This window comes from Tachyglossus aculeatus, chromosome X4, assembly GCF_015852505.1.
Source record: "Tachyglossus aculeatus isolate mTacAcu1 chromosome X4, mTacAcu1.pri, whole genome shotgun sequence".
Lineage (NCBI taxonomy): Eukaryota > Metazoa > Chordata > Mammalia > Monotremata > Tachyglossidae > Tachyglossus > Tachyglossus aculeatus.
The window spans coordinates 61,717,872-61,725,854 of NC_052098.1; positions in this window are offsets into that span (position 1 = coordinate 61,717,872).

The following is a 7,983-nucleotide window of genomic DNA, read 5'->3' on the forward strand; positions in this document are numbered from 1 at the left end:
GCATGCGCGTGCGAAGCTGGGCGGGGAGGGGAAGCGGGGCGCATGCGTATTCGGAGCCTGGGGGGGGAGGCCCGCCACGGAGAGCGCGGCGCATGCGCGGTCGGAGCCTGTGCCCGGGGGGAAGGGACCACCGCTCTGGAGAGCGCGGCGCATGTGCGGTAGGAGCCCGGGCGCCAGGGGAAAGAGGGCCCACCCGGGAGAGCGTGGCGCATGCGCCGTCGGAGTCCGGGCCCGGGGAGAGCAGTGCCCCCGTCCTGGAGTGCGTAACGCATGCGCAGTCGGAGCCCGGGAGGCTAGGGAAAATGTGGGCCCGGCCCGGAGATCGCGGCGCATGCGCAGTCGGACCGCGCCTTTGCTCACTGTATACAAAGCTTACTATGTTGCCAAGTTGTAATAAAACGAATAATGATGGCATTTATTAAGCTCTTACTATGTGCAAAGCACTGTACTAAGCGCTGGGGAGTTTCCAAGGTGATCAGGGTGTCCCACGTGGGGCTCACGGTCTTAATCCCCATTTTACAGAGGAAGGAACTGAGGCCCATAGAAGTGAAGTGACTTGCCCAAGGTCGTATAGGTGACAAGCAGTGGAGAGGGATTCGAACCCCTGACGTAATAGGAGACCAGGGGCTGGACACATAAAGGGGCCAGGTCCGGGAGGCAGAAGGGGAGCGGGGCCTAGAGTCAGAGGGGGACCAGTGCCAGGAAGCAGATGGATACCTATGCTGGGAGACCGGGATACCAGGGCCAAAGGGCAGAGGGGGACAAAGGCCAGGGGGCATGCTGGGGACCAGGACAGGGAGGCAGAGACAAGGGCGGGAAGGCAGGGGGGATCACTGCCAAGAAGTAGAGGGTTACCTGGGCCAGGAGACAGGGGGGCCCTGGGCTGGGAGGTAGAGAGGACCCAGGGCCGGGACGGAGAGAGACCCAAGGCTTGGAGGTAGAAGGCGACCAGGGCTGGGAGGCAGAGGTGGACCGTGGCAGGCGGGGACCAGGGCCAGGAGGCAGAGGGGTACTTGGGCCGGGAGAGAGGGGGGCCAGGGTCTGTCGGCAGAGGGGTACCTGGGTCGGGAGAGAGGGGGACCAGGACCAGGAGGCAGAATGGTACCTGGTACGAGAGACAAAGTGACGAGGGTCGGGCGGTAGAGGGGACCCGGGGCTGGGATGGAGAGAGACCCAAGGGCCTGGAGGTAGAACGATCCCAGGGCCAGGAGGCAGAGAGGGACCAGGGCCGGGCGAAAGAGCGGGACCAGGGCCAGGAGGCAGATGGGTACCTGGGCCAGGAGACTGGGGAACCAGGGCAGGGAGGTAGAGGGGCATAGGGGTACATGGGCCGGGAAGCAGAAAGGCAGCAGGGCCGAAAGGCCCGGGCTGGTGGGGGGGCAGGGGCAGGGTGGCATAAGGGGACTGGGGCCGGAAGGCAGAGGGGGAACAAGGTGGGGAGATGGGGTCCAGGGCCAGAAGGCAGAGGGGTTCCTGTGCCAGGCGACGGAGACCATGGCCGGAACGGAGAGAGACCCAAGGCCGGAGAGGTAGAAGGAGACCAGGGCGGGGAGTCGCACAGGGACCAGGGCCGGGAGGCATAGGGGGACCAGGGCAGGGCAGCAGAGGGGGACCAGGGCCAGGAGGCAGCGGGGTCCCTGGGCCACGAGACAGGCGGACCAGGGTTGCGAGGCAGAAGGGGACCGGAGCAGGGAGGTAGAGGCGGGGGGGGGGACCCAGGGCTGGCACGGAGAGAAACCCAAGGGCCTGGAGGTAGAAGGAGACCAGAGCCGGGAGGCACAGGACCAGGGCAGGCTGCAGAGGGGGACCAGGGCCAGGGGACAGAGGGATTCCTGGGAAGGGATACAGGGGGACCAGAGCCGGGAGGCCAAGGGGTACCTGGGCTGGTAGATGGGGGCCAGGGCATGGAAGCTGAAGGGGATTTCTTCCAGGAGGCGCTGTGGTACCTTGGCCGGAGGCAGAGGGGGACCAGAGATGAGAGGCCTTGGGGACCAGGGCAGGGAGGCAGAGGGGGCCGAGGGCGTGGAGGGAGCGGGGGATCAGGGCCAGGAGGCGGAGGGGACCCCGGACCGGTAGACGGGGTATCAGGGCCGGGAAGCAGAGAAGAACCAGGACCGGGAGGCAAAGATGGTCCAGAGCCGAGAAGCGGTGTGACAAGTTCAGGGAGGCAGAGAGCGGCCAGGACCGGGTGAAAGAGGGGGACCAGGGCTGGTAGACAGTGCGACCAGGGCCGGCAGTCAGAGGGGTACCTGGGCCGGGAGACAGTGGGCCTATGGCTGAGAAGCCGAGGGGAACCAGGGCCGAGAGAATGGGCGTGACCAGGTCACAGAGGCAGAGGCCGGGCTGGGCCAGGACTTTGAGAGCGACCAAGGCAGGGAGCCAGACGGGGACCAGGGCCGGGAGCTAGAGGAGTACCTGGGCCGGGAGGCAGAGGGGGACTAAGGGCGAGAGGCGGTGGGGGATCAGGACAGGGAGGCAGAGGGGGACCAGGGCCTGGAGGCAGACGGCAGTACCAAGTCAGGGAAGCAGAGGGGCACCAGGTCCAGGAGACAGGGGGACCCGGGCAGGGAGGCAGAGGGGTCCCAGGGCTGGATGGCAGAGGGGTATCTGGGCTGGGTGACAGAGGGACCAGGGCAGGGAGGCAGAGGAGTACCTGGGCCGGGAAATGGGGACCAGGGCCATGGGAATAGGGCGACCTGGACCGAGAGGTAAAGTGGTACCTGGGCCGGAAGACAAGGGGACCCGAGCCAGGAGGTTGAGGGAACCCAGGTCCAGGACGCAGGGATGGACCAGGGCCTGGACGTAAGAATAATAATAATAATAATAATAATAATAATGGCATTTATTAAGCGCTTACTATGTGCAAAGCACTGTTCTAAGCGCTGGGGCGTTACGAGGTGATCAGGTTGCCCCCGCGGGGCTCACAGTCTTCATCCCCATTTTACAGATGGAACTGAGGCTCAGAGGAGTGAAGTGACTTGCCCAAGTTCACACAGCTGACAAGCGGTGGAGTCGGGATTTGAACGCCTGACCTCTGACTCCAAAGCCCGGGCTCTTGCCACTGAGCCACACTGCCTCTCAATACTGTACTATGGGAATACTGTAATATACGACATATTATCCCATTCCCAAGCGCTTAGCACAGTGCTCTACACACGGTAAGCGCTCAATAAATAAATACGATTGAATGAATGAACGATATAGTCCCCAAAGCTATATCTTCAGCCCTAGAGAGCGCGGCGCATACGCAGTCGAAGCCCCTGTGGGGGGAAAAGGGACGGAGCTCTGCGCATGCGCGTGCGGAGCCGGGAGGGGAGGGGAAGCGGGGCGCATGCGCATTCGGGGCCTCGGCGAGGGGAGGGGGAGGCCCGCCCCGGAGAGCGCGGCGCATGCGCGGTCGGAGCCCGGGCCCGGGGAGAAGGGAGCCCCGGTCCTGGAGAGCGTAACGCATGCGCAGTCGGAGCCCGGGCGGCTGGGGCAAAAGTGGGCCTGTCCGGGAGAGCGCGGCGCATGCGCAGTCGGACCGCGACCACGCTCAACAAGTACGAAGCTTACTATGTTGCCAAGTTGTAATAATAAGAATAATGATGGCATTTATTAAGCGCTTCCTATGTGCAAAGCACTGTATTAAGCGCTGGGGAATTTGCAAGGTGATCCGGTTGTCCCACGTGGGGCTCACGGTCTTAATCCCCATTTTACAGAGGAAGTAACTGAGGCCCATAGAAGTGAAGTGACTCGCCCAAGGTCACACTGGTGCCAAGCGGTGGAGAGGGATTCGAACCCCTGACGTAAAAGGAGACCAGGGCCTGGACACATAAAGGGGCCAGGTCCGGGAGGCGGAAGGGGACCGGGGCCTAGAGGCAGAGGGGGAACAGTGCCAGGAAGCAGATGGGTACCTAGGCTGGGAGACAGGGATTCCAGGGCCAAAGGGCAGACGGGGCCAAAGGCCAAGAGGCAGGCTGGGGAGCAGGGCAGGGCGGCAGAGACATTGGCGGGAAGGCGGGGGGGATCAGGGCCAAGAAGTAGAGGGTTACCTGGGCCAGGAGACAGGGGGACCTGGGCTGGGAGGTAGAGAGGACCCAGGGCCGGGACGGAGAGAGACCCAAGGCTTGGAGGCAGAAGGCGACCAGGGCTGGGAGGCAGAGGTGGACCGTGGCAGGTGGGGACCAGGGCCAGGAGGCAGAGGGGTACTTGGGCCGGGAGAGAGGGGATCCAGGGTCATGCGGCAGAGGGGTACCTGGGTCGGGAGAGAGGGGGACCAGGACCAGGAGGCAGATTGGTACCTGGTACGGGAGACAAAGTGACGAGGGCCGTGCGGTAGAGGGGACCCAGGGCTGGGACGGAGAGAGACCCAAGGGCCTGGAGGTAGAACGATCCCAGGGCCAGGAGGCAGAGAGGGACCAGGGCCGGGCGGCAGAGCGGGACCAGGGCCAGGAGGCAGATGGGTACCTGGGCCAGGAGACTGGGGAACCAGGGCAGGGAGGTAGAGGGGCATAGGGGTACATGGGCCGGGAAGCAGAGAGGCAGCAGGGCCGAGAGGCCCGGGCTGGTGGGGGGGCAGGGGCAGGGTGGCATAAGGGGACTGGGGCCGGAAGGCAGAAGGGGAACAAGGTGGGGAGATCGAGGGGAACTAGGGCCAGGAGGCAGAGGGGTTCCTGTGCCAGGCGACGGAGACCAGGGCCGGAACGGAGAGAGACCCAAGGAGATCAGGCGGGGAGTCACGCAGGGACCAGGGCCGGGAGGCATAGTGTGGCCAGGGCAGGGTAGCAGAGCGGGACCAGGGCCAGGAGGCAGCGGGGTCCCTGGGCCGGGAGACAGGCGGACCAGGGTTGCGAGGCAGAAGGGGACCAGAGTCGGGAGGTAGAGGCGGGGGGGACCCAGGCTGGCACGGAGAGAGCGGGAGGCAGCAGGACCAGGGCAGGCTGCGAGGGGGACCAGGGCCCAGGCGGGAATGAGCGGATTCCTGGGAAGGGATTCAGCGAAGGGACCAGAGCCGGAGGGCCAACTGGTCGGTTGCGGGATTTACCCTGGGTCCGGCATTCTCCTGAAGCTCCTGGGCTCGCGTCAGAAAGCAGGCACCTCTTGAATCACCTCCCGAACCACCCCCCCTTTCAGACGGGGGCGCTGGATTGGTTTGGGGCAAGGGATTTCTCTGCAGCTCGTGGGAACCGGCCGGAAGATGGGCGCCCTCACTGTTACTCCCATTCTCCCGAAAATTAGTTTGTAGTGAAGGGGGAATGGCTGGGACAGGGCTAATCCCCTGCCCACCACTTAGGCTCGGTCGGGATGGGCGCCCCCTTTCTCCACAAGCTCCTGGTGCTTGGGGTGTGGTTAGGTCGGGGAAAGCCCCCTGCAGCAGGAGAGGACGGCCCAGCGGGGGGGCGCCGTCGGTGCCCTCCACTTCCACCCCAATAGCCCCGGGGCTTTTGGGTTGGCCTGGGGCACGGGATTAACCAGCAGCTCGCTAGCTGGGCCAGCAGAGGACTCCCTGGCAGGTTTTCCCTTCACCCCCAAATTCAGTGGGGTGCATATTTGTTGGGGCAAGGGATTTCCCCGAACTCAGGAGCCCGGACAGCCAATGGGCGCCCTCGCAGTTTCTCCCGTCGCCCCCCAAATCATTGGAGTGCAGGGATTGGCTGGGGCCTTGGATTTCCCCTCCAACTCTCCGAATCGATCAGCTGAAGTTGAACACTCAGCTGCTCCCGCCCTCCAAAGCAGCTGGTGCTTGAGGATTCTCTGAGGTCGGGTTTTCTCCTGAAGCTCGCGAGGTCGGCCAGGAGGGGCGCCCTCGCAGCTCCTCCCGGTCCACCCAATCAACTGGAGCTTGGGAAGTGTTTGGGGTCGGGGATTCTCCTGCAGCTCGCCAGCTCGCCCGACATAGAACGCACTCGCAGCTCTTCCCGATAACCCCCCCTCTCATTAAATGAGCGTAGCCTGGGGAACGGCTGCAGCCGGGGCCATTCCTGCAGCTCCTAGGCTCGCCCAGCAGCGGGCGCCGTCACAGCTCTTCACGGCCCACACGCCATTCAGTGGAGGGCGGGGATAGCCTGGGGACGTGTCCCGACTTGCAGTGCTCTTTGTGGGCCAGCAGAGGGCGCCTCGCATCTCCTCCATTCCCCCCCCCCCCCCCCCAGTCAACTGGTGCTTGGGGATATGCTGGGCTCGGGAATTCTCCTGAAGCTCCTGGGCTCGGTCAATAAACGGGGCCCTTGTATTACCTCCCGGACCACCCCCATTCAGACGGGGCGCGGAATCTTTGGGGCATGGGATTTCTCTGCAGCTCGAGGACCCGGCCAGCAGACGGCGCCCTCTCTGTTACTCCCTTCGCTCGCAAACCGGTGTAGTGCGGGGATTGGTTGGGAAGGGTATTCCCCTGCAACTCTTTGACTCGGTCAGCAGAGGGCGCCCTCTCAGCTTCTCCCGAACCCTCCAAATCAAGCGGTTCTTGGGGATCGGCTGAGGTCAGAGATTTTCCTGACGTTCGAGAGGTCGGCCACCAGGGGAAGCACAAAAAGACGTCCTTGTCTCCACAAGCTCCTGGTGCTTGGGGAATGGCTGGGGTCGGGGAAGCCCCTGCACCATGAGAGGTCGGCCAGGAGGGGGCGCCCTTGCTGCTCCTCCACTTTACCACAATAGCCCGGGGCTTTTTGTTGGACTGGGGTCCGGGATTCAGCGGCAGCTGGCTTGCGCCACCAGCAGAGGACTCCCTGGTAGGTCTTCCCTTCATCCCCAAATTCAGAGGGTCGCATATTTGTTGGGGCAAGGGATTTCACTGAACTAATGGACCCGGACAGCAGATAGCGCCCTCTCAGTTTCTCCCCGTCGCCCCCCAAACCATTGGAGTGCAGGGATTTTCTGGGGCCTTGGATTCCCCTGCAGCTCTCCCACTCGATCACCTGAAGACGACCTCTCAGCTACTCCCGCCCTCCAAATCACCTGCTTAGAGATTCTCTGAGGTCAGGTTTTCTCCTAAAGCTCGCGAGGTCGGCCAGGAGGGGCGCCCTCGCATCTCCTCCCGTTCCACCCAATCAACTGGTGCTTGGGAAATGGATGGGGTCGGGGATTCTCCTGCAGCTCGCCAGCTCGGCCGACGGAGGACGGCCTCGCAGCTCTTCCCGATTCCCACCCTCTCCTTAAATGAGCGGAGCCTGGGGGACGGCTGTAGCTGGGGACATACTTGCAGCTCCTGGGCTCGGCCAGCAGAGGGCGCCGTCGCGGCTCTTCACGACCCACACGCCATTCAGTGCAGGGCGGGGATAGGTTGGGGATGGCGCCCTCTCTGTTACTCCCTTCGCCCGCAAATTGCTGTAGTGCGGGGATTGGCTGGGACAGGGTATTTTCCGCAACTCTTAGACTCGGTCGCAGAGGGCCCCCTCTCAGCTCTCCCGAAACCTCCAAATCAACCGGTGCTTGGGGATCGGCTGAGGTCACAGATTTCCTGAAGTTCGCGAGGTCGACCATCAGGGGACGCGCAAAAAGCTCCTCCCTTTCTCCCCAAGCTACTGGTGCTTGGGGAGTGGCTGGGGTCGGTGAACCACTGCAGCACGAAACGTCGGCCAACAGGGGGAGCCCTCGCTGCTTCTCTCTTTCACCCCAATAGCCCTGTGCTTTTGGGTGGGCGGGGTTCCGGTTTTCACCGGTAGCTCGCTAGCTCGGCCAGCCGAGGACTCCCAGGAAGGTCATCCCTTCACCCCCCAAATTCAGTGAGAGAGAATTAGTGGACCGGGACTGGTAGACAGTGCGACCAGGGCCGGCAGTCAGAGGGGTACCTGGGCCGGAGAGAAAGTGGGACTATGGTTGAGAAGCCGAGGGGAACCAGGGCCGAGAGACGGGGCCTGACCAGGTCATAGAGCCAGAGGCCGGCCTGGGCCAGGACTTTGAGGGGGCCCAAGGCAGGGAGCCAGACGGGGACCAGGGCCGGGAGGTAGAGGGGTACCTGGGCCGGGAGGCAGAAGAGGACTAAGGCGAGAGGCGGTGGGGGAT